The sequence below is a fragment of the Hipposideros armiger genome, unplaced genomic scaffold (assembly GCF_001890085.2).
Source record: "Hipposideros armiger isolate ML-2016 unplaced genomic scaffold, ASM189008v1 scaffold_8, whole genome shotgun sequence".
Taxonomy (NCBI): domain Eukaryota; kingdom Metazoa; phylum Chordata; class Mammalia; order Chiroptera; family Hipposideridae; genus Hipposideros; species Hipposideros armiger.
Window position 1 is genome coordinate 597,859 of NW_017731358.1, and position 27,210 is coordinate 625,068.

The 27,210-nt window shown below is 47.5% G+C and overlaps 1 long non-coding RNA gene across 1 annotated transcript; it reads right to left on the bottom strand.

Annotated features, from left to right (window-relative positions):
- Positions 1 to 27,179, bottom strand: LOC109387373 (uncharacterized). Its single transcript, XR_002124976.1, has 3 exons — positions 26,152 to 27,179; positions 1,604 to 1,698; positions 1 to 39 (listed from the first exon to the last, which is right to left on the bottom strand). It is a non-coding gene; the product is annotated as an uncharacterized LOC109387373 (long non-coding RNA).
- Positions 27,180 to 27,210: the final 31 nt, after the last annotated feature.

Below are 27,210 nucleotides of genomic sequence, written 5' to 3' on the forward strand. Positions count from 1 at the left end.
CTAGATTGAAACAACTACTTCACTTGAAGCTGGTGGTTCCTGAAAAAAAACAATAAAAAAATAAATAAAAATTGAAAAATAAAAAAAAAATGCATACATACATCTACATAGCAGTATACTGCTAAATGTTTAACAACTGCCTCCCAGGGTATAAAATGAGCCTGATTTGTGGCACTTGGTCGATTTCCCTGGTATAAATCCTCCCACCAGGGCCAATTTCAAGGTGCTCATATGACATCAGCGAAAGAGGTGAGCACAGTTGCCTCTGGTTGGCTGGTACAGACCACTCCAGCATACCCTTGCATCTACACCCTGACCTAGCAATTCTACTCAGCAATTTACCTAAGAGAAATGAAAACATATGTCTATGAAAAGTCTCATAGAAGAATGTAGCAGCTTTTTTCATTATAGGCCAAAATTGGAAACAACCCAGATGCCCATCACAAGAGAACAGATAAATGAGCTACAATATATTCATACAATGGAATACTACTTATTGATAAAAACGAATGATCTAGGGGGTGACTGGTTAGCTCAGTTGGTTAGCGCATGGTGCTGATAACACCAAGGCTGCCCGTTCAATCCCCGCATGGGCCACTGTGAGCTGCACCCTCCCTAAAAGAGTCAACTATGCCATTGTAGCACGAAAGCCATGTGTAACCAATGACCATGGCTGTTCCCCAATAAAATTTAAAAAAAAAAAAAAAAGAATGATCTACTGAGATATCCAGTAACATGGATGAATCTCAAAAATATCATGCTATGTGAAAGAAGACAAACTTGAGAAGAACATCCTGTATGATTGCATTTATATGAAATTCTAGAACAGTGAAAACTAACCAGTGGTGATAGAAATCAGAACATGGTTGCTAGGGGAGATGGGGATTGACTGGGAAGGACCCTGAGCAAACTTTCTGCAGTGATAGAAATGTTCTGGGCTTTGATATGCATTGGTCAAAACAGAATACGTAAGGTCTGAGCATTTTACTGTATATAAATTATAAGAAAAGAAAAAGACACCACAGCTGGAAAGGCTGGATTTCCTTCACTTGAGCACTCAAGCTACCTTAGGAGCAGAGGACCACAGCCCAGTGTGGGGGCTCCAAAGCGGCTGGCTCAGCACATGGGCCTCAGGGACTAAACTGTGTTTCTCTTATTTTCTTTTAGCAAAACCAACAAAGCATTATTTGCTTTGCCGCCCACTGTGATTACTAGGTCCCCCGGCCACAGGGCAGAGTATGGGCTGGGCAGCTGGAGGGCACCGAGGTCATCTGGCCCAGTCACCCCCACAGCTCGGCTCAGCTTTCCTCCCCGTCCTCCCTCCCCTCCCCGTTTCTTAAGGAATACATTTAAGGAACTTGCAAAGTTTCTCTGCCTCCCAGTTCTCTCTCTATTCCCTCATGTTTTCCTCCAACACTCCCTTCCATCCTTTTTCTACTTAAAAATAGTTTCAGAGATCTATGCTAAGTATTTATCAGCCCATAGCAGTCAGAAATTCCTGTCTCCAAGAGTTCTACAATAACAGAAGCACAAAAATTGTTCAGTCAATTATCAAAGGTATTCTGGTGCGTTGAGTTTGGAAAACCGTTCTGCCACCGCTTACCTAGTTGTGTGACTGTGGGAACATTCCTCGACTTCTCTGGCTTCAATTTTCTTATTTGCAAAACAGGGGAAATAATTCCTACTTCAGTGGGCTATCTGAGGGATAAAATGAGATAACCAGTGAAAGAGCCAGCATGTTTGGAGGGCTTAACATTTGGAGGTAGTTTATTTTTTTCCTATTTCATTGTAATTGGTCCTTCTATAAACATGTCAATGATATCATTTTAAAGAGGTTTGTACAAGTCTCTCATCATGCACCTAAAGGAGAGTAAAGACAGCTTCCAGCCCAGGTCTACAGGGTGCTTCGGGGCTAGAAAGCCATCTGGCTCGGGGGACAGCAGTGGACTCCACCCATTGGGGCTTTCATTTCTGCAATTCCAGAAAAAGAGCATAACAGGGCCAGGTGCAGGAAGGTGGAAAGGCTCTTGTCTCACACAAAAACAGTCAAATTCCTTTCACACCCTCCTACCTCCCACTCCTTAATGAGTCTCTTATGAACTAAAGTCTCCTTGACTTTTCAAAGTTCTATAAAGGGTTGCTTGTAGAACCCAGAGACTGAATGTGAGACACTTGTAAAACTTCACACAATACACAGGGTATCCTTTTGCTTTTTTCATATTTTGTTCACACATCTTTTCCCAAAGCAAAATGTGCTAGTCATTGTCTGGTGGCTCCCTACCCCTAATGCCTCCTTGACTTCATTTTCACCATATTCTCTCTACTGTAAAAATGGCTGGTTCCAAGGTCCTCCAAAACACTGCCAGCTACTCTCCTTAATTGCCTTGACCCCCAAAGTTAATGGTTCTCCAGTGTTCTTTCTTATTTGACTTTTCTTTCTTGAGTACTGAATGTGCTCCAGACAAGCACAGTCCTTTCCTATCTCTATGTCTTTGTTCATGTTGTCTACATTCCCTTCTTCCTATACTACCCATCCTTCAAAACTCAGCTCAAATACCAGCTCCTCCATGAAGCCTTCTCCAATGTCACCAGCTAGAAGGGATCTCTCCCTTCATCTGAGCCACATGGCACTTTTCTAAACCTCCTTCTTATGGCATTCATTCCTATAGCCCACGTAGTGTACAGAAGAATGAGGTGAACAGATGGACAGATTGGTGACTTGATGGGTGGTTTGATGAGTGCTTGGATGAACTGTATATGAATTGTTGAGTCGATATATAGATAAGAGGCTGGCAACAGGAGCTAGAAGACATACTCATACCTGAGTGTCTGCATCATGTTAATTTATTAACTTGTTTAATGTTTATCCAACAGTTTCTATGTCTTGTCTATCTATCCATAATCTCTTTCTGATCTTGGGAACAGGCACTGGAAATATTTAATTCAGGCTGGATCCGAAGTCCTGTGCAGTCAATATTTACAAATAACAAAGGGCCAGGTATGTTTTAATTTGTTCCTAACCTAAAGTCTGATAAGTTTTTACTAGCATTCAAAAGTAGATGTCAATATATTTCTTGTTTCTGCTTTTGGGGTTCCAGCTGGATGGGAAGTCAACCAATCCAACTGCTCATTTTTCAGATGAGGAAGCCGAGGTCTGGACAGGGAACACGGATTGCGCAAGATCAGATGTAGAGTGAGACTAAAGCTCTGACTCCCAACTCCCAACCTTAAAACTTAAAGCCAAAGGTCTGGCTTATCTATTCTAGTTGTGTTTCAAACCTTGACGAAAAGCAGGGAGGTTGGGAAGAAAATCCAAGACTTCTCTAAAGAGAGGTATCATTTCTCTTCCTATAGATTCTTTTGATGTTTAACATTAGATTTGGGGCCTTAACTTTCCAAGGTGTCGTTTGTACAATGAAGAGAAAAATGCTATGCCCCAGACTCCTTCCTGAGAGCTCTGAAGGATTCCAGTTGTGTTTGCATAGTAAGCTCCTCTCTGATGTGCAAAAGTGAAGAATTGGAGACCTGCATGCTATAGGTTCTGACTTCTCTTTGTAGTAAAAGTTCTAACATCCACTAGAACTTCTTAACATTTTGAAGAACACCTCTGTTATCAGACCAAGAATTAACTATTTCTCTGCTCTGGTGATGTAATCCCTGTCTATAGTTTTTACTGAAGAACAAAATTCTCAGAGTAGCCTCTGTAAACTACTCATCTCTCTGACTTCTCTATCCCAACATACAACTAAACACCACTACCCAGGAATTTTTACAATTTCGATCAGAAGTTTCCAGAAATACCTTCAGTTCTGTTTTTGCATGGTAATATGATTTCTTGATGACCATGATTCAAAACCTCAGTTCCCCTCCTTAAAAAAATACCACCATCTGCCTCAAAACCCTGCGTGAAGTACAAAGGGCACAACTTATCTATGCATCATAAATACACCCAATGACTACCCATGGGCATTAAAATTTTTCTTTAATTGTCATTTTCTCCTGGAAAGTCCAAAGATAATAGGAAGAAAGTGGGAAAAAGTAGCCAGAGAATGGGGGCATCAGGGGAGGGTGTCTCTGTAAGAACTTGACCTCCACCCCAAGCACTGAAGCAGCAATTATGACTGGTCAGCCAACCTGAAACACATCCTGCTCTTACAAATTTCCAGTCAATACTCAAAATGCCAGAAGTTTCTTTTCAAATTAAAAAAAAAAAATGAGTGCGGGAGGAAGAAAGGAAGAAATCCAAACAGCAGACAAAAACCAGGCGCCGTGGCCCCTCACTCCAGCTTATGTAGTGGCGACAATGGTGAGAAATCAATGCTCGGAACCACAAGGCAGCTTTCAGACACCTCTTGACCTTGTCACTTCCTGGGTAATTAAGAGGCACTACAGTTCCGTGTCACTGTCAGGGGCTGAATGTATATCGATAGACAGATAGATATGTTCTTAAGAGATTCTTTTCCTACAGCCTTGGTCAGGATCTTGCCAAAGAAAAGAGGGGAAAGAAAGGCATTTTGTCCAGAGTATGGTGAAAGGAAACATGAAAGGAAAAACCTAAATTTTTCAGCAGTCTGCTCCTGACATGGGAAAATGGCGCAGACAAGAATAGATAGCTTGTTCACTGTTGTTTTTTTTCTTCGGCCCCTTGACAGATTATCTCTGTGAACGTATTGTAGGCAGCAGGGGACCCCTCCCTCTCCATGTTCTTCTTTCAGATTCCTTAAGAGCAATCATGCAAACCCTGAGGTCTCAAAGCCAGGCGGAGTCACTGCTTTGCCTCATGGGGCTCAAAGGAAGCAGCTTCCCTTCTTTCTGCCTCAGTTTCCCCAAGTGAGAGAAATTAGACTAAACCCTCTTTGGCGCCTTTACCAGGGCTGCCATTCACTGAGACTGTGAGAAATGGTTTCCGTCTCCTGACCCTGCCAAGGGTATAGAGGAACAGAAACACGGATGGTTAAGAAAATAGGAGTGGGCCTCCCCACCCAGGCCTGTGAAACACCAACTACCGAGGCCACTCAAACCCAAACCTGTGGGGACTCGAGGTAAGGACACCGGGAGAAGGTGGTACTGCAACCCAGTGCTGAGGAAAGCTCTAAAGGCACTTTGTTAGCTCTGACTCTGATGGTGAGTCTGTGTTCCTTCCCAGAGGCTGGTGTCTATGAGGCTGATCCCAGTCTGCTTTATAAGTACTGCAGATACAAGTGGCATCTCCATCATGGACTGTGAGCTCCCTGACCCACATCCCTCTTAGCTCCAAGCCCAGGGACCAGCATGCAGGAGATGCTCAGTGAATGCTTATTTAGCCAACGTCTGAATTTAAAGATACAGTGGGGAATAGGAAGCTATTGGGTGTTGGATGCCCCAGTGAATCACTTCCACGTAAAACTGAAGTTTTTTATTTCAGCAAAACTGGAGACTTTACTAAGTTCTAGGTAACTAGTTTTACACCTAGAGGACAAGCATCTGGTTCTATCATCTCTGTTCCCACTACTAGTATGGTGACAGAGATACACACCAGTAAAGTTTGAGGGCAGGAATGGCTAATGTCACCCGCTGGGTGACATCTTTGGTCTGCCAACTCTGTCCTTGGCATAGGGGCTTATGTATATAGTGACTGCCCTGGAATACCTGTTGGTGTGCCCAGTGATACCCTGTAATGAGTAGCATTCTCTACATGCTGCTGTAGGGTGTTATATATGTACAGACAGCGAAATACTCTGGAAGTCGCATTGGCTGTCACACCAAAAGTTCCCCCCTTCAATCTTGGAATATCAAAAATATGAGTATAGTAGATGTGAAATGGAATTACAGTTGCCTGGAGGGAAAGTACAAATAAACATATCATCATAATAGTACATTTATAACTCCAATGAAGCATGTCTTGATGTTCCCTCCAACTCACCAGATAGGTGCTGTGCTTTAAAGCTTTCTGGCTGAGCTTTCAGAAAGCTGGGTCCCAGACACCCTGGCTTCCTTTGCAGCCCTGCCTGAGGGGAGGCACCAGGTCAGCATGGCCCATCTTGAGGAAAGGTAGGTTCTCCCCAGCTATAAAAAACATCATTATTAATTTGGCCTCCTGGCTACTTTGCCTTCTGGCCAGCTTAACGCCCACTGCATGTGTTCTCACAGGGTCTTGAAGGGGAGAGGGACAGTATTACAGCCCAAGGAAGACTGGGCACAGAAAAGCAAAGCAAAGCTATTTGCTGCAGTGAAGTGAGAAAGAGTGGAGGTGAGGCTGGACCTACAGAACTCACAACTTGAGTACTCAAAAAATTACCTGGAAAGAGGCTGAAGGGAGAGACCGTTTAAGAAGAAATGTAAAAGGAGAAGACAAAAGTAGCTAACCTCCCTTTAAAAACAAAACACTGAAAGCTAAACTGGCTAGAAAGCAACTTTCTGTACCAGGGCTATCCTATAGAATATTATGTGATGATGGGACAGTTCTATTCTTGTTGTCCAATTTGGTGGTGACCAGCCACATGTGGCCATCAAACACTTAAAATGTGGCTAATGTGGGCCGGCCGAGTGGCGCGTTGGTTAAGAGCTGGCTTGGGATGCCAGAGGGCCCCGGTTCGGATCCCACATATGAGGGCCAGTGACACTGCCCTCTACAGCTAAGATGCTGAACAACAGCTCAACCTGGAGCTGGGCTGCTGTGAGTCACTGGCGATGGCGTAGGCAGCAGCCCCTGTGGCAGTGGGTTGCCATGGGCTACCATGTGTAGCCAGCAGCCAGCGTGAGCAGCCAGCAGCCGCCGTGAGCGGCCGTCCAGAAGCCGGCGACTGATCTGCCTCGCCCGGGAAGAGCGCAATGATGGTGCCAACTTGGGCCAGTGAAGCAACATCCTCCACAACTAGACTGAAGAACAAAACGACAGCAACTTGTCTGTTCCCCTTCCCTCCAATTCCCCAGCGCTGTTCCTATCCCCCAATTCCCCAATAAAAATCTTTAAAAAAAAAAAGTGGCTAATGTGACTGAGAAACTGAATTGTAAATTTTATTGCATTTAATTTAATTACCATATGTGTATGGTAGCTGCCATGTTGAACAGCCCAACTTTATACCCATCTTGATCACCCCAAAATATTACAGAACCTCAAGTATTTTGGGACTTGTAAGGCCTTGAAAAACCTGAATAGGACAATTACCAAAGCAACTAAAAGGAAGAAGAGTTTTCTTAATCCTCACTTGGTGTCCACCCGGGACTGTAAGTCTGTAAGGCCCAGGTAGAGTTGGTGGCAGAGCCCGACCTGAAACAGCTGTCAGTATCTCCCCTCCAGGATGAGTCTTGTCCCTCTCATGGCCCCCTGCACAAACTGACCCCCACTCCTACCTCCCTATCCCCAGCCATCCTAGCCCTGATGACAAGATGCACGGCTGTCTGAGTGTGGAGCAGCCAGTCGTCTGGACAGCGACGGGGTATCACCCTCCATTGAACACCTCCCTCTAATTCCCAGCCCAATGCCTGTCACACAGCTGATACTCAAAAGAATTCCCAGTATTTAATTCAGAGGTTATGATTACAAGATAGACAATGGGCTAAATGTTTTTGTTCCCACCCTCCCAGAATTCATATCTGGAAGCACTAATCCCCAATATGATGGTATTTGGGAGAGACCAGAGCCCTCTCTCTCTCCACCATGAGAGGACACAGCAAGATGGAGGCAGCCTGCAAAGCAGGAAGAGGGCCCTTGCCTGAGCTGGCACCTTGATCTTGGACCTCCCTGCCTCCAGAACTGTGAGGAATAAATGTTTATTGTTTAGCAGCCTGAGTACACTAAAATAGGGTCTTTGGGAAGAGCAGTTCTTGACAGCTTTTTCACATGCACTCATTAAAAGTAGAAAATAAAACCAACCAAACCCAAAAAGACATTTTACCAAGCACCTCCCATGGGGACTGTGGAGCCAAAAAAGAGCCATTCGGTGCTCTGAAGAGGACCCAGCCCAGTGGGAGAAAAAAACAAGTACAGAAGTAATTATGATCCCAAAGTGATTGGTTCAATTTGAATGATGCAAATGGACCCTTGGAGACTTCAGAGGAAAGAGTGATGGATGATTGCTCAAATGGAGGGTGGGGGGTAACAGGGAACGGTCTTTTGGAGAGAGTGGCTTCTGAGCCAGGTCTAGAGGGATAAGGTGGATGTGTTTGTACAGAAAAGGAGATGGGGATGGGAGCAAAGAGCAGAGGCTGGAAGGCAGGAAGTGGGGGGGGGAGGCGGCGTTTGGGGACTAGCAACTAATGCAGCTTCATCTGCAGCAGGTGCTATACAATGAGGCTGGAAAGAAATGGTGCTGTCTGAAAAAGTGATGGTCAGGGGCCTCCAACCTCCCACTCCCATGGCTCCTTGGAGCTCAGGTTTAAAACCATAAGGAACTGAGGTATTTTGTATTCCTAGCTTTTAGGTTCACCTCCCCTGAAATGGATCCCCCAGCCTCAAGCCCCTCCCCTTTCACAAGGAGTGAGGGCGGACAGCTGAACAACCAGTGTGGCCTCCCAAGTGGCTGTGGGAAGGGGCTGGTTTGTCTGCTCCCCCTCACTCTCTTCCGCCTGCTGTGAAATCCACATCAGCTGGAGATGCCCAAGAGGTCCGTTTCCATCTGTTCTGGGCATGGCTGGTGGGAAAACCTCAAATCAGAGAGGGCAGCTTGGCCTATCAGCATGACCGAGGCAGCCTCTGTGGGGGTGGGGAAGGAACCCGCTGCAAAGGCAGACTCAGCCAGCTCTGGGAACAGCTGTCCAGCCGTGGGGCCAGGAGGTTCCCAGCTTCCCAGCCACTCTCAAATCACCCATTTTGTAGCCTGGTTGCTAATAATGCAATTAAAGTCATCAGAAAAACATGTGTTCTGAATGATAGGAACAGCTGGTATACTCTGAGGGACGCCCACCAGAGTGAGGGGACTTGGGTGACTAAACAAGCAGGGCCCTTGATGTCCCCAAGAGCCTGGACACTCCCCCTCCAGACTTCACCTGTCTCAAACTTGACCAGGAAGTATTCTGGGCCAAGACCCCAGGGCAGGCTCGTCCACAGCAGTGTTGCTCTGGGCAGGTCCCAGATCTCGTTGTCACCCACTACTCGTCGCCCTCGTGCACTCCCCACGATGCTGTTGAGACTGAGATAGGGGATATACCTTTGAGAAAATACTGGATGAGCAGCTGTTCTGTTCAAGCATATTGTCTTAGAAGTTTCCTCCAACAGCAGGACTGGAAACAAAGGTTCCCATACAGGCATTCACTTGGGTAATGATCCCAGGGACAGGAGTGAGGTCCAGAGAGCCAATACAAGGATGCATTACTGAGGCAGTTTCCTTCCACCTGGGAAATTAGTGCTCAATTCCTTGGGAACACCTAATGAGCTTTGTGAAAAGCATCTCAGAACTGCCCACCTAGGGATTAAAAGGGGGAAGCACTTAACCATAGGTTCATGTCTTCTCTTGGTCAAAGGTGAGCCCATGCAATTCCAGGATGCACACTGGTAAATGTCAGTGCCACACAGCAGAAAGTCCCAGGACAGGAAGTGAGAGGTACATGAGGTGGCCCAGAATGAAGTGCAGCCGAAGAATCTCCTCAAAGGAGATGAAGCTGCTCAAAGCCTGTGAGCGCCTGGGTGCTGAGCCTTGGCTGGAGTAAGAGGGGTCCTGAAGAGGAGTTTTCTGGAAAGCCTTGGAGAGTTGTGTCTCCTTCTATCATGTCTGTCCCTGGAGCTCAAGGCACAAGCTAAGCCTGCTTGAGGACTGCTCTTTGCTTCCACAGTGCCTTAAAACAACAGCACGGCTGTATTATCTGACAATACCGGAGCTCAGAAGTCCGAAAGGGGCCTCACTGGGCTAAAACCAATGGGGTGGCCAGGCTGTTTTCTTTCTGGATGCTCTAGGAAAGAATGTTTTCTTGCTTTTTCCAACTTTCAGAAGGTGCTTGCATTCCTTGGTTTGTGGCCCCCTCCTCCATTTTCAAAGCCAGCAACAACCACGTGAGCCCTTCTCACACCACGTCATTCTGACACTGGTTCTCCTGGCTCTCTCTTCCCCATTATGAGAACGCTTGTGATTACATGGGGCCCACCTGGATAAGCCAGGGCACTGTTCCCATCTCAAGGTCAGCTGGTTAGCAACCTTAATTCTCCTTTGATATATAACATAACATATTCATAGGTTCCAGAGATTAGGTCATGGACATTTTGAGGGGACCATTTTTACTGCCTATCATACTGTTAGATACTGTTCCACCTCTTTCTGAACAGACGAGCTCAAACACTTATGCAGTTAATTAGGGCTCACCATTCATACTGTTCTTAGAGCCAGGTGAGGAGGGGCTGTCTGTCCCTGAAGTTGTTCCTAGGATTTTACATCTTCCTGGCAAAGCAGCCTCCTTTGCCAAGGGCAACTAAGCCCAATAACATCAGGAGACCGATGACCCAGGGGCCCCAGGTCATCCTGGGCATCATGGAAAGAGCCTGCCTGCAGAGAGATGGATTGCAATCCAATCCCAGTTCACCAGTTAATTAGTACTATGAGCAGGCCACTCAACCTTCCCAAGCCTCCCTATGCTCATCAGTATAGCAGGGCCAATGCCCTAGTAGGCTGCAAGGATCAGAAATCACTTTTTCAACCTCTGTAAAATACCTGTTGAAGAATTACTATGTGACCAGCATTCCTCTAGGCCCTGGGACTGCAGCAGGGAAGAAGGCGAAGTCCCAACCCTCATCAAGCTTATATTCTAATTGGCTATAACATATGTTAAGTCCCTAGACAGTGACTAGAACATAGTAGATGCTCAATAAATTGAAGCCATCATTCGGGCTTTCAATGCTATAATTCTGAAGGAAATAAATCTACTCTTTAGTTATTTACTGATTTATAATGTACAAAATGCAATCATAACCATTACCTCATTTGATCCTCAAAACAATAACCCATATGTCAGATAGCAGCCCACTCCACAGTTCTTCCTGCAGCCTCGGGGAGACCTGTGCCCAACCCAAGTATCTCCAACCATGCAGAGCAGGCCACCTCCTGCCCTGTTTCCATATTTTCACTTGGCAAAGGGTTGGGGAATGAAAAAGCAAAACCTAAAAAATGTAGAATGGCTCTTCTCTAGAGCTACAGATGCACTAAAATGCTTTAAAGCCATTTTCTCACCCGGTATAAATATTTTAATCATATCTGGGTAGGGGGCAAGTATTTGTACCTCTCTTTTTGCATTCAGCCCAGGCTGCCTTGCTTTAGCACGTGTGTTTTCTTGTCTGTCTCTCCCACAGAGCTGTGAACTCATCACTTAGGGACATCAAGGCCTCCTGAGGTGTTTTACAATTATTTAATAGCCCACAGGAAGCATTTGCTAGATCTGCCCCCCTCCCATCCTGAGGTCTCTTGGTGGGGAAGACTCTAGAGAGATTCTATACCAGAAGCCTCAGGTGGCTCCCCCAGGCATGATTTCTCTCTAAGTCTCTATTTTACACTCAGGTTGGCAGGTATAAGCTTCAGCCGGCTGGCAGGCACACCTGGTGACACGGGCTTAGCCCCCCACCTGCAGAACTGATGCGAGGTTGCCTGTGAGCGTGCGTATGAGCGTGCATCTGGCTTTTCCCTTATCCCGGTCTCCAGTTCCTGAAAGGCGAGCTCCAACCTCACAGAGCCTGAGGGGCTGGGGAGGGTGGCTGATGCACAGGCTACAGGCAGTTGTCCCTGTTGTCCCTGCTTATCTGGCACGTGCCTGTGTCTCTGTCATCTGCCCTTTCCCACACTTTGCTCGCCCCACCTCCAGGGCTCCCTCCTTCCCTTGTCAGATCTCCCAGGCTCAGCAGGCATTATGCCATAACTCTCAAAAATAAAGAAAACACTTTAGGGGTTGACAAGCCCAACATTTGCATGTCTGTTTTCAGAGAAATACCCATCTCCGGGGATTAAGCCTTTTTTTCTCTCTCTCCCCATCCAACCTAAAGTATGGAAACAGTCTTGACATAGTTGCCTGAAAAAAGGATTTCTAAAGAGAAAAATACCGCCCATACCCTGTGATTTCAGTGTCTTGGTGTGAAAAGCATCTGAAAGGAAGAGGATGGGGTGGAGAACAGAAAAGAACACAATCTCTTTAGTCAAATAGCTTGTTAATCTTAAAGCAGGCAATGTGTTAGCTTTTGTCTCTAGTTACAGGAAATAGGCAGGTTGGTTTGTGCCCCTTCCCCGCATTGGTGCATATTCCATCCTTAGGCATGACCTCTTCGCTGAGGAGGGGGGCCTGTACCCCCGTAAGCAAGTAACAGTCCATGTGGCAAAGGGTAGAAACCCAAGGCCCAGGGCCAGGAGGCACTGAGCAGAGGAGGGAGAAACAGGGAGCATTCCTTGGGGCATTTTACACTGGGATTTAGGCTATTAGATATTAAATGCTCTGCACTGAGGAGAGAAAAGATAAATTTCACTTCACAGTTGGGAAGCCCTGCTTTTCAGGGATGTGCCTCCCTCCTGAGGAAGTCCTCTGGGGCCTACTCTGAGCCACGGGTGGGTGGGTGGGGGGAATTCCTAGAAAAAGGCCAAGTAATGTGACTTATCGTAAATCATTAAAGATTTTATGTGAAGATGATTTCCACAAAGGCCAGCTCCTCTCAGTCAGGTTGGGAAGCTGATGAACTAAGCAACAGGGTTCCTCTAACATGATGAACTTCGCTGCCATTGTTCCAAGGAAGGTGGAGTTGTGCCCAAGAAAGTGATTGAGGCCTGAGGCAGCTGGTCCAGGTAGATATAGCAAAAGGCAGTTTTAGAGTTCTGAAGGCAAAAGAAATGTGCTGTTGCCCTGGGTAAGAACCACTCACCTATGCATTCATTCAACAAGTAGGCATCTACGTTGGGCAGAGCCCTGTGTTAAATGGTGAGTCCCTCCAACCTCAAGAGGGCCCATGAAGCCCTGGACAGGAGAGATGGCAGGAAGAACAGAAAATTTAGAGAACCCCAAATGTGGAAGGGTGGGGGAAACTATCCCGGTACAAACCCCAGAGACTGGGCCAGTACATGCTTCTGAAGATATGTCGCCCAACACACAAAGAATGCTCAGAGATTTCTAATGGTCTGAGCCCAAAATGGCACAGGCTGATGCCACACATCTTGTGTGTCAGTTAGGAGAGCAGTTTCAAAATGAAGTCAAGGGGAGGCGCCCACAGGGAAGGACCCCTCTTCTCTAAGGAGTCAGGGTGCTGATAGGGAGAGCTCAGCCTGGCCTGGGAGAAGAGGAGGGAGGCTCCTCACAGAACCCAGAGCCCAGATGGAAGGAGTTCCTGTCAGGACTTCTGGGACAGACAGGTGAGGCCAGGGCACAAGGCCCCGCCTGGGACTTGAGCTGCAGAGCGACAGTCCAGGCATGCCCTTGAGCCACTGCAACGAGCAAAGAGCAGTTGCCTCATCGCTGCTGGAAAGCAGAGGGTTGGGTCAGCGCAGGCCTGACAGAGGGAACCTTGAGGAAAGAGGGAGGGGGGTGTGGACTGCAAAGCCAGAGATCTCTATGTAAAGGAGAAATCTCCCCTTATGTTGTTCCCATTAACCCTAGTATCTGCAGTAGGCTGCCTGAGATAAGAGAGGTGAGGAAACCAGCTAGGAGAAGCATCCCCCATCTGTGGTTCTTGTCCCAGAAGTATGGCAAAGAGAATGCTCCCAACTACCTTTATGCCTTCTCCCAGTAAAAGATTAATTTCAAAAAATCGTTCTTACACACAATAGGGTATATCAGACAAAACTACGCATTTTGGATTTCACTCCTTTATTTCTCTATAAGCATTTAGCTTTCCTTCTGCAGGTCCAAACCTGAGGCTGGAGGGGAACTCTGCAATCGGCTGACAGCAACAGCATCCCAGGTAGACAGGTTCTAGGGGACAGTGGAGACCGCCGTCTGGGTAGGATATGTGACCCCAGTTCTGTCCTCCTAAAGCCCGCTCAACACCTGGCACCATCTGCCTCATTGGCACCTCCAGCCCTGCCTCGACCACCCAGCTCTGCTCCGTGCTGAACTGATTAGTCATTCGTAATGCTTAAGTCATTCATTCAGGAAGGAAGCCACGCTTACTGCCTCCTCTTCTCAGCCAGGAGTTTGCTGCGATTGCAAAACAGATGAGTAATCAGACATTCCTGGGGCCCTCGTTAAGCCCATTGCCAAGAAAGGTGTCTTGCAGCTCATTTGCTGGTGGGGAAGCCACGCTACAGCCCCTGAATCACGCTGGATCTGGAGGAGAGCAAGGTTAGACTTGCCTGAATTCAATATTGCATCACCAAGATCAGCGTGGGAGAGGCTCGGCAGGTCACCAAGGCCCGTGGTCTCCACCCACAGCCCCAACTGCCCCTGACCATCTGTGGGGCACTCTGCTACGTCTGGGGTTCGGAGAAACTCAAGGGTTCAGAGCTCGACAGGCTGAGAAGGACGCTAGATATTAGCTAGAGCCCAATGTCCTCATTTGATGGATGGTGAAACGGAGGCCCAGGGGGGCAGTGGCACTTGCCCAAAGGCAAATAGCTAGTTAATACAGACTTAGGATAGAACTTTTCTCTCTCAGTTCTCTGTTCCCAGCAAATTGAGATAATGCTAAGGCTTGGATGAGCCCGCAGGATAGGACCCCTCTTTTCTAAGGAATCAGGAGCAGTTGGTGAGAGCTCAGCCTGGCTTGGGAGAAGAGGAGGGAAACTCTTCATAGGACCCAATGCCCAGACTGAAGAAGCTACTGTCAGGATTTCTAGGGTGGGACCGGGTGAGGCCAGGACAAGGGGCCCCATCTGGAAGTGTCCAGGCATGCCCTCGAGCCACTGCAAGGGTCATGCCTAGAACCACATAAATGACAAGATAATGAAAACCGCCCAAAAGTCATCAGTAAGCACATAGTTTAAAAAGCAAAACCTATATTAAATAACATGAAGTGCTAATCAGCCATTTAGAAAGATTAGCATGGCTCCCTATGTTCTAATATGGAGCTATGTCCCTGATTTAAAAAAAAAAAAAGAGAGATAGAAACAGAAAACCAAGATATAGAAACAGTATATATAATATGTTACCACTTTGGAAGCAGACACACACACACACATGCTTGCATATGCATAGACTATCTCTGAAGGACACACAAGAAATATAATAGTACAGTATTTGTGTCTGGGAGAGGCCCTGAGGGACACGGTATCAAGAATAGGAGAGATGGGCTTACTTTTTACTCTTTTCTCTTACAACTTGGGTGTTTAACATGGGCCTGTGCAAGCTATTTAAAATCTAAACATCACACCTAGCCCAAAACTGAGAACCACGGTTCCTGATTAGCTGCAACATGCAGTTGGTTCTCAGGAAACACAGACTGAATAAACAATGAATTGATGATTGAAAGATAAGTGAATGAACAAAAATGTGTCTTTTTTTCCTGAGCGCCAAGGTAATATTGGGTTGTCAGAAAAGTCATGACGTATTTTTTCCATGTTTCCCGCTACAAAAATGCATCACGACTTTTCTGACAACCCAATAATTAAATACACGGCATCACATTTGGGAACGACCGGGAACATAAGAGCGGAGAATCAATATTAGGGTTATCGTGGGCAGAGTGGGAGGAGTCTGAGAACCTGGGTTCAAGTCTCTGGTCAATTAAAATCTCAGAAGCCTGTCGCCTCATCTGCAAATTGGGAGTGGTAATATCTCCTTCCTGGAATTTTTGTGTGACTCTAAAGCGATAGTGGATGGGAAGGAACTTCATAATATCCAATGTTTGGAACAGGTTGAGGGACTATGGTTATTATTAGAAATACTAGTTATTTCCAGAGTGTGCTTTCTGTTACCAGTACCCTTAATTAGTCGAGTTTCCAAGAGTGACTCCTATTCGGTGCCACAGAGCCTGGCAAGCCCTGGTTCCCCGACTCCCTCCTCGCTACCTATAGGTCTTACTGCTTTTCCCAGCCTCTGCTTCCTCAGTGCTCAGTGACTCAGTTTCTACATGCTCTGGAAAAGCTCTTGGGGGTGGGGTGGGGGGGCCCCATGATACTCCTTCTACCCGTTTTTCCTCATGCAACAGAGGCCCAGGCACAATTCGCCTAAAGTCACAAGGGGACAGCACCAGGAAGAGAATGACTTCATTCCTTCAGGTCTTAAAAGTGTTTGTTCTTTGTAAGTTGTCTGGTCACATGTAGAGGCCTTGAGAGGACTCAGCCACCACCTCATTATTTACCCACCGCCCTCTCAGGACAGAAAAGCTCTCAGGAAAGGCCTGAGCACACTTGCAGATGGCTGCATGGGACAAATCATCCTGCAGTTCCCACTCTAGGACGAGAGAGGAGGGGCTGTCTGAACCCTACTAGGTGTGCGTGTGGCGAGAACAGTACCCTTGAGTAGCACTGAGGCTTCGGAGAAGCCAAAAGGAAAGAAGCACCCATGAGGAAAACTCCCCCACGATTAACTAGAAACACGGCTCCAAGAGCTCCTAGTATCACCATTCGCACTCTCTACAGAGCCTCAGGGGAGCTGGGACTATCATTCCCATCTTGTGGATGAGAAGACTGAGGCTCAGAGAAAAGGGATGCATATATCTAGGGTCAGACTCCAGACTCCTGCCCACATTGCAGTTGTTTCCAGCTATGTCTATGTAAAATGGTGTCTGGAATATAGTGGGCATCCAGTCAATATTAGTTGACTAAATGGAAGAAAACCCAGGATAATGCTTGGAAAGTGTGGGACACCCATCATTTAGGATACAAATATTTGTAGTCTGACTGGAAGACAAAAGCAGGACAGTGCATTGGAGACACTGGGACTTCACGAGTGTAGGGCCATCAGTCACGTGCTATTTATGGACTATTAATTCTGCATAAGGGCCACACAAGCCCCTGAGATCTGCGCTTCACTTCACCCTATACCTTTATTCTTACTCATACTGCTAATTTTCATGGCTTCTTTCTCCCCTTCCTTTCACCCCAGCTGTATCAACGCTGCCATATTTTCCCCTATTACTCTGCCCACCCTCCTTTCATCACCATCATGAGCCTCTTCCTCAGGGTACAGGCTGGCCTGGCCCTTCCTGTTGACCAGAGATGTCTGTGCAAGGACAGAGCTTTCCTTTTTGGGGTCCTTCCCTCCTTCATTAATGTGCTCATTCATTCATTCATTCATTCATCCAATATTTACTGAGCTCTGATAAGCCAGACACTCCACTAATATCAATTCCTTATGAATAATCTTTGAAAATTACACAGAATTTGGTATGCCTTTCATAGAGAGCCAGAAAGAGAAAAGGCTGTTCTCAAAAAAATCCTAAAATGAAACAATTTCGAAGGAACAGGGATAACAGTAAAAAGCTTGAGTTTTTTGAGTTAATACATTGTAATTTATTAAATCTATTCCTGTGTCTTATATTCTCCCTCATTCACCAGAATGGAGTCAATAAATGGCAACATTTTTCCATCTGATGTTTTTAAACCAGATTACAAAGGCATGGGGTTTTAATTTCACAGGCATTCATTTCTGAGTCTGGTCTTTTTTTTTTTTTTTCCCCCTCAAAGCAGATAAATGAGGTTCTAAACTTAGGATAATAAGGCTTAACAGTGAAGCGCTTTTTAAAAAGTGAATCATTTCTCAGTTCTCCTTTGCTAATCTTTCTTGGTAACATTAATTATGAGTTTGTGCAGCGTGCCCCAAGGCGAGCTCGGCTTTCCCAGGACAATTAAAGTTACTTAATTATTAAAAACTGTGTGTGCTGCTGCCCAGAGAGAAAGAGGCAGCCAGGCCCGGCTCCCACAGCCCCCCACAGGACTGACCGGACACTCGGTGGGAGCTCGGCTCCTTTCGCTGGCCATTGTAACTCTTTCAATATAATCTATGAAAATCCCCTTGCCGGCCCCTCCCACCTGGGAAGGAAGGATTTAGAGGCTGCTCCCTGGCTGCTGATTGCAGCCTGTGGCTCTTGACCACCTCGGGGCTGGACTCCAGCTCCTCCAGACCTGGGGCTTGGGGCAGGGAGGCCAGGGGAGATGACAGGGCCTCTGCCTGGGGCTTCATGCTGGAGTAAGGCCCTTCTGACTGAGGGACCCTGGAAATGCCAGACTCTTGGTTTTGAGTGGATTCCTTGACCCCATTCTTTCTCAGGCTTTCTGCCTCACGGGAGCAAAACACGCCATCCTGCAAATGGGTGGAGAAGAAGGAGGGGGGCCCTGGCCAAGGCTGCCTTTGCAGCAGACATTACCAAGGGCATATGCTAATTTGTAATGGCCTGTTTTAACCTGGCTGATTCTTTGATTGTGGGAGTGAAGAAACTCGAGGTGGTCCTGTCTCTGCCATCAACACCCAGAGAGACCTCAAGGAAGTCACTCCCACATTCTATCTAGCCTGGGCTTCATAGTCCGAGGCATCCTACAATCTCTAGGGCTCTCCGAGTCCTGATACTCTGATGAATCTAACACCTAACCTAGAAAGGAAAACTCAAATTTTCCATTTCACTTTCTACTCTCATCCATTTATTCAGTAAGCACCCAGTCTGTGCCAGGCCCTGTTCTGGCTCTGGAGACAGAGCAGAAGACAAACCTGCCCTCCTGGGAGCAACGTACTGGAATCCTTGTCATCATCCTGCACACAGGGGGACCCTGAGACAGAGAAGAGAGGAGGCTGGTCTTAAGGCCTCTCAGAAAGTCACTGTGAGATAGGGGAGAACCCATTCTGCTCGCCCCCAGCCTAGGGGCTCTCAGCAGGCTGCTCTGGACATCTGCCTTTATCCCTTTGCTTTCTCTCCTGCTCTGTTTCGCTCCTTCCCACCCCAGCTCTGTCTTTGGGCTCCAAGTCTCCAAGGAATCATATAGTCCAATAGAAACATGCTGGTCACAAATGCAAGCCACATACATCATTTTACATTTGCTAGTAACCACATTGTGTAAAGGTAATTTAAAAAAAAAAAACAGGAAATTTATTTTAACATATTTTACTTAACCAAATATCTTCAAAAATTATAATTTTAACTTGTCATCAATATAAAATTTATTAATAAGATATTTTATATTTTTAAATTAAATCTTCAAAGTCCAGTATTTCACATGTACAGTACATCTCAATTTGGCTAGGCATATGTCAAGTGCTCAACAGGCCACATGAGGCTAGTGGTTACCTCACGGGACGGCACAGGTCCAAGGTGCCTCCCATCTCTAACTCTCCTTCCCTCCTCAATGCTCCATACAGTCCCGGACCAGAAGTGTGTGATTTGTGCACACAGCACGGCAAGGGAACGATGGAGCACAGCTCCTTAGATATGCGTATGTGGGGCATTTTCAGCAGGACGCGCGGATGCTATTGAGCGCTATGTAGCCAAGGAAAACAAAAACGAAGATACTCGTTTATGGACTCCTATGGAAAGAGTGCCAAGATACATCATTAGGTGAAAAAGGCAAGATACAGACTGTGTCCAGCATATGGAATGCTACCACTGCAGGGAAGCAGGCATTTGGTTTTACGTGCATCAGTTACCTGTAGAAGGATTCATAAACCACAGACATCGGTAGGAAGGACTGGATGAATGGAAGCAGGGGTGGGAGAAGGACTTTCAGGGCATGGAGGTTTACATTTTTGGAATTTTGAAATATGTGGATGTATTACTTACTCAAAAATTAAAATCAGGGCCGGCCGAGTGCCGCGTTGGTTAAGAGCTGGCTTGGGACGCCAGCTCTAAGCAGCAGGACCCCGGTTTTGATCTCACATGGGGGCCAGTGACACTGCACTCTACAGCTAAGATGCTGAACAACAGCTCGACCTGGAGCTGGGCTGCCGTGAGTCGCCGGCAACGGTGTAGGCTGCAGCCACTGCTGCAGTGGGCTGCCATAAGCTACCGTGTGTGGCTGGCAGCCAGTGTGAGCTGCCAAGAGCCACCATAAGCGGCCATTCCAGAGGCCAGAGACTGATCTGCCTCAGCTGGGAAGAGTGTACTGATAATATCATCATGGGCCAGTGAAGCAATGTACTCCACAACTAGACTGAAGAACAAAACAACAGCAACTTGTCTGTTCCCCTTCCCCCGATTCCACAGCGCTGTTCCCCTCCCCCAATTCCCCAATAAAATCTTTTTTTAAAAAATTAAAATCAAAATGCTCCAGTTCAACGGTACACTTTGGGCACTTGAGGCTTGCGTGGCATAGCACTTGTCCCCATTCCCCACAGCAGTGCATCAAAAGAAGCAAATACGGGTCTCTGTTGTTACAGAGGCTCCACAATAGGAAGAGGGAGGCTTGGCAGAGGCCCAGGGCAGGAAGACATGATATCAAGTGACTTTAAAGGACTCTTTTGTTTCCGGAAAGGCAGTGGTTTCCACTCTGCATCCCTGCCCGCCTCTCACACCCACTGTCCCTGGGATCCCTTCACCACCTGCCGTAAGAGCATCATGTCTCCCCCCGGAAGAGCCTCTGGACTTGAGGGGGAGGGGGGAAGACGCTGGCTGGGAAGGGGCATCAACCTCTCTTCCCAAAGGATGTCTGCCACTCGTTCCCAAATGTCATTTCCAGAGGCACGATGCCACTCTGCCAGCTGCCCTCTAAATCTTGGCATCTCCAGCCTGCATGAGACACAGGACAATGGAACTCAGAAAGTAGAGCATGAGTGTGCTTGTGTGTGTCCATCCGTGCACATCTGTGGCCCAATCTCTGGCATCATTTGCTCATTCATTCATCCTTTCAACAATTATTAGTTGGGCATCTGCTGTATTCTAGTCTCTGTGCTAGACCCTTGGGATAGAGCCAGGAACAATACAGCCGAGGTCCTGCCCTCGTGGAGCATACAGTCCAGCAGGAGAAACAGGCGTGGAGTTAAAAATAATTCACTCCTACCTATCGTAATAAGTGACCGGAAAAATACCTGAAATTGGGGCACATGATCTAGTCTGGGAGGCCAGGAAAGGCTTCCTCAAAAACTGGCATTTAGGCTGAGTGTAACCAACATGTAAACATAGAGATGATAAAATGTGACAAGTGGGCCTTATGTGGACAGGGGCCCCACTGCTAACTTGCTCTTTATCCTTGAATGAGCCACATCCCCTTTTTAAAGAAATGTTTTTATTTGGAAATAAATTTAAAATTCCAAAAAGATATAAAAATAAAATTAGCATTAAAAAAAAACTGTATATTCTTTACCCAGATGATTACCATTGCTGGTATTTTATCCCAATTGCTTTATCGGTTGTTTCTCTCTCTCTCTCTCTCTCTCTCTCNCTCCCACCCCTGCCACCCGCCCACCAGCATTCCCTATAGTGGACATAGCTATTTGACAGCACTTCCCACATTTTTTTTGTACTTAGTTCTTTTAAAAATAGGGATTTCAGAATACTTCAAATTGTTCCTAAGCAGAGAACATATTTATAAACCCCAAACCTGCTTTATAGTAACTGCTGAGCCAATGTTTATCGAATGAATTAGTGACTGGATAAAATAACTTTATAAACTATTTCTTTGTGTTTCCCATAGCATCCTGCATATGGGAAAGAACAAATATTATTATCCTCATTTTACAGATGAGAAGAAGGCCACAAGGCTCACTCTCATTCGTTCACTTAACGAATGCTTATTATGTGCAAGTTTCAGTCTAGAGGAGTGTTTCTCAAACGTTAATGTGCACATGAGTTCCCTGGAGAGCTTGGTCAAACGCAGGTTCTGCTTCAGTCGCTGTAGGCTGGGGTCTGAGAGTCTGCACTTCTAACAAGCTTCCAGATGATGCCCAGGCTGCTGGTGCAGGGGCCGCCCTCAAGACTTCCCTCCCTAACAGGGCTGCTAGGAGAAAGAAAAGACCCCGTTAGCTTGAGTACACAGCAGGAACTACAGTCTTCTTCAAAACCTTAGAAAGGAGGGAGGATAGAGAGCATTACACCCATTTTACAGACATGGAAACTGAGAATCAGAGAGACTAATTGACCTCTCCAAGGTCTAGTCCAGCCCTTCTGACACCAGTTCAGTGCTGCCTTGACTGCCACCCACTGCACTGAGTGCTGGGAGGATTCAGAGATGAAGGCACCACGTCCCACCCTGTCCCAGGAAGAGGACAAAGGAAATGCACGCTCACCAGGAACTATAGTACAGTCAACTGAGGGGAGAACCAGAAGTCCAGAGGCAAGTGAGCATGTGCCAGCCAGATTTTATCCCCAAAATGTGCCACATCTTTGTTTTCTACCCACAGCCCAATTAGACTGCAGATGGGGGTCTTCTTCCTTCAACCCAAACCCTTTAAAAGAAAGAAAGAAAAAAAAACAACAACAAAAAAAACCAGTGGCTTTAGGATTTTCCTTTTAAGCCCTGAACCTCTTCAGTGGAAAGTGCTGCCCTTCCGACCTGTTGATGTAATTGCCATAATTGAAGATTCCAGGCCCCCATGTGGGTGGACAGGGCCCCATTCATCCATCGGGTCAGCGAAGTGTAAACCTGCTGAGTCCTTCAGATGCCCCGGCCCGCAGCCTCCCCCTCCTACCCACCTCCAGCCCTGCAGGCTCGGCTCCCCGCAACGCCAGGGCAGCCAGGCTCAGGCTGGTCCCTGTCTCACTCTGGGAATGGTGCCTAATTAAGGGGTCTGTTCTCATCTCCATGGGGCCGACTTAAGGCCTCCTGACAGTACACACACACACACACACACACACACACACACACACACGCGCGCGCGCGCGCGCGCACACACACAATTTCTTTCTGAATAATTTGAAGGTAGCAAACATACATCATGGTCCCTTACAACTAACTATGTCACACCCCTCGCCTTTCCTGAGCTCGGCTTGCTGGGTTCCAGCACAGGACAACCCCTCCTCTGTCCTCCCCAGGCCATATGAGGGTAGGAAAGGCACATCAATGCCCACATGCGTAAATCTTTGGCACATGGAGCAAAATCACTATTATCTTTTTGCTAAGCAATTCTTGGGACTTAGACATGAATGTTAAAGTGTTTTCCCAGAGAAATGCCCAGGGTCTCAATTCCTCCAACAGACGGCCTGCCCTTCAGGCAGGCCCTGGCATGTGTGTGTGTGTGTGTGTGTGTGTGTGTGTGTGGTGGGGGGTGTAAGCAGGGGGTTCTGAGTTATTTCTCTGTAGCCCCTCCCCTCGGCTGGGCAGACCTGAGCCCTGGGGAGGACCTTTCTGGCTGATCAGCTCTCCCCAGGGCTCAGGGGAGCTTCTCAAGGCAGCTGTGGCTGGCACAGACAATGCCCGCCCACCCCAGGGAAGGGCTCCTTCGCCTTGATGAAATGGAAGCAAGCCAGCGCAGAAACCCTCTCCTGGCCGGTTGGCTCTGTGTTCCGGAGCACAATAGTGTTGGTCCTCTCAGCGGGTTTTGAGAGCCATTCCCTTAATGAGAACGATAAATCCACAAGAAAAGGCTGGTTGCCAAGCACAAGCAAGGGAAGTGCTCTCCAGGCCTCGCGGCCCCAGGGGACCACCCCTCTGAGCGTGGGACCTGCGGAATCAACCACCAGACACAGGCCAGACCCAGACCTACTGAGTCAGAACGTCTGGGCTCAGGGCCCGGCAATGTGTATTTTTAAAAGCTTCCCAGGTAACAACCTGTCTGTGTGGCAACCACTGACCTAGATGCTCTTTGAGATCCTCCCAGTGCTGAGATCCCTTGATGGTGTGATTGGGAGAAGATATAGATTCAGTTAAAGGGCACACATTCCTCCCTTGCATCCCAGGAATGAATTTGGTAACACTTTCTCCAGGGCAGAAACCTCAGGCAGCTTGCAGGCAGTCCATTCATCTTGGAAGTGAAAAGTACGCACCAAGCCTCTGTGTATGTGCAAGGATGTCTTCCAGCGTCTCTCATCCTTGGTTTTCCCAAACCATCCCTAATGCAGGCACAGTGCTATCCTTGAAACTCAAGTTCTCCCTAAGTGAAGGGTAGAGACAGTGATGTAAGCTGGCTGCTGGTGTGGGCCACTCTCGGAAGTACAGCTGCAGGCAGGGCCAGGTGCAGCCGGGCGGGCGGCCTCCGGGCGAGCCCAGAGGGCCCAGCTGCCCACTGAGTCAGGGAACAGCACTGCGGAGGAACCTGACTCATTCAGCTCCTCTCAGCAGCAGGCCTGGGACTTCCCCTCTGGCTGCCCTGCAAGCCCCTTCCCTCCCTCCCTCCCTTGGCTCGCTTATTTTCTTTGACTCCAGTTACCCACACCCCTCCATGGGGTCACTCTGCCCCACGCTGGGGGCTTCTTCTTGAGTTTCTAGGCAAACACTGGGACCCTGGAGCCCTGCAACCTTATCCTTCCCATCATTAAACACTGAGGCTCCCAGGGGGCCAAAAGCTGTGTCAGACTAAGTTCCCCCACACACACACACCCTTCCCCAACACTCAGCACTGCCCCAGGCAGATAGCAGGCACTGAGGACGGGAGAGAAAGAGGATGAGAGGAGGAGGAGGGAGAAAAGAAAGGAGAGAAGGAGGGAGGGAGGAAGACTGCAATCAATTGGCAATAAAATCTAGTTCTTAATTGACCCACTTCATCAGCCCTCTCCCTAGGGCCCACCAGCCACCTTCACATCAGTATCTGCTGTAGTCCAGACAGCAACTCGGTGCAGCTGCCTAGATCGGAGTCATGATTGTCCCCACTTTACAGAACAGGGAAAACTGAGGCTCTGAGCAGGGAGATATGAATGTTTCAGGACACTCCATAGTATCCGGAGGAGGTGGGCTCAGTCACTGATGTCAGGAGCTGGCTGAGAATTTTCCCTCTGCCCTCTAAAGTGGGGGCTGAGGGCCCTTTTTGATTTCTTCACATCACTTTAAGGACATCCTTTTTCCTGATGATGCCTACTGATGGATGAGGCAGGCAAATAGCATGTTCACCAAAAAAGAAATCCTCAAAGACTCCTCTCCATGACTACAGGCTATAAAAAATACAAAGGGGAAAGAGAGAGAGACAGAGAGAGAGAGAGAGAGACAGAGAGAGAGAGACAGAGAGAGAGACAGAGAGAGAGAGAGGGTGGGGGAATGCTACTCTGGGGACCAATACAGCAGGCAGGAGAAGAGGGGGGAAGGGGAGAGCATTCTTCAGAAGCACTGAGTTCCTGGCCCTGCTGGAAAGGGGGATGTGTACCCCGAGACAGCAGAAGTAATGCACCGGCATATAATCAGTCACTTTTGAGTGGATTCCAGGCCACACCTGGGAACTAGCAAGGGTCAAGTCCAAAAGACAAGATGACTAGAGCTGGGAGGGCTACTGTCAGGTCCGGTGGAGGGAGGGTGGGTGCTGAGAATAAGTCCAGGATACCTGAGGGCCCTGGAGGCCCTCTTCTGCGGTGGGCGTGTGGGTCTGAGTACAGGCGTGGTGGCCACAGGGGCCCTGTAGTGTGGGGCGTTTCTGCTGCAGTTTCCTTTCCTGGCTGATGAAGGGTTGACACTAGGTTCCTTTGTGTGCCCAGCTGTAACCTAGAAGCTGTCTTCGTGAACTGAAAACCTTTTGATTCCCCATCTCCAGGCCACCGTGGGCTGGGTCACATCCAGATTCCCAGTGAACCAGCAAGCACAGCTATGTCACTGCACTGCCTTTTAGTCCTCATGACCAAAAGAGCACAGTTCAGCTCTGTGGTACTGATGGGGAAACTGAGGCATGACATGGTGAGGGTGCTTTCCTAAATACTACAATTCGTAAGTGGAGGAATCCAGACCTGAATCCAGTCCTACCTGGCTGCAAATCTCAGGCTATTTCTCTGCACTGTGCTGCTTCCCAAGCTCACGATGAAGATTTGTCTAGAGCAACAACCCCCTGGGGTTGTTCTGCTTTTTCTTTCTTCTTTCTTTCTTTCTTTCTTTCTTTCTTTCTTTCTTTCTTTCTTTCTTTCTTTCTTTCTTTCTTTCTTTCTTTCTTTCTCTTTCTTTTTCTTTCTTTCTTTCTTTCTTTCTTTCTTTTTCTTTCTTCTCTCTCTCTCTCTCTCTCTCTCTCTCTCTCTCTCTCTCTCTCTTTCTTTCTTTCTTTCTTTCTTTTTTTAAGTTGGCCACCTAGGTCAACAGAGAACTAAAAGGGACCAGTGATAAGGGGAGGCTCTATCTCTTCCCTTTGCCCAAAGAGAATAAACACTAATACCGAGGGCAGTGGTGCAGAAAGCCATTTGCTCCAATGTCCTTGCCAGAGACAAACAGATAACCCTTATTTGCAAGTTTGGTTAAATATTAACTCAGCACCCAAGGGCGCTGTCCCATACACGCAAGACAAAGTCCTTACCTTAAGTTTTGGAGCTCAGAACTGAGCCAAAGGAGCCCGAGTGTCCACCATGTTTTCCTCCCACACTGAGGAGCCTGGTGCAGAGGCCCTTTCCTTCCACCACGCAACTGTAATCATGCCCCACATTCATGCGCTGCCAGCCTGGGTGAGAAAGTGAGAGCTCAGCCCTCACGCCAAGCTGGAAGTCTCCCGACCTATAGGAGAACTCAGTTTACACCCTGTGCCTGCTTCTCCACACACCCATACGGTGTCAACCCCTCTGGGTCCTAGTCTCGCCGGCTGAGACGCATGGCCCCCACTCATTTGCTGCTTCACGTGGGAGTCGCCTCTTCCAGTTGCATTGGGGTTTCTGCTCTCTGGGCCTCCGTGGTGTCTCTACTCTGCCAACTGCCCACTGGCTGAGAGTCACGTTGTCCTCAGCCTATGACCACTGTTTCTGTGGACACAGTTGGGTGGCAGAGGGGAGCAGTGACAGATCTCGGTGGTGCTGGAGACGGGCTCTAACCATTTCCTAAGCATGCTGACATCTCAATTCTCAGTTACCGTAGGTGCCAACTTGCCTTCCCAGCTGGGTTAGAAAAATAATGATATATCTGAAAACCTACTTCCCTACTTTAGCTAAGCCCTGCTACTCAGTGGCATGTTAAAATCATATTAAATAAACACTGGTGTTGGCAATAAACCTCACCCACTAGTGCTGATGAGGAATAAAAAGAAAAACAAAAAGCAAAACAAAACGGTCTTCCTCTTAGGCGTTGACAGTGTAGACAGGACAATAACGTTCAGGCTGCTGGCGCCAATGCAGGACTGGAACCTAAAACAAACCTAAAAGATAATGGACCCAAAGGAACAAAACAGGCAGTAAAACCTCTCCTATCCATACTTACCAATTAAGACACGAGGCCATCTGCAAATACATCGTCATTCTTGTTAGACCTCCAAACTCATGGCCACCCCAAAATCCTCCTGGCTTGTGCTTACAAAGGCTCAGTGTCTCCTCAGAGAAGCCTCTCCTAACTGACTCAGCCCTAAACTTCAATCAGATTTGGTTGTCCCCCA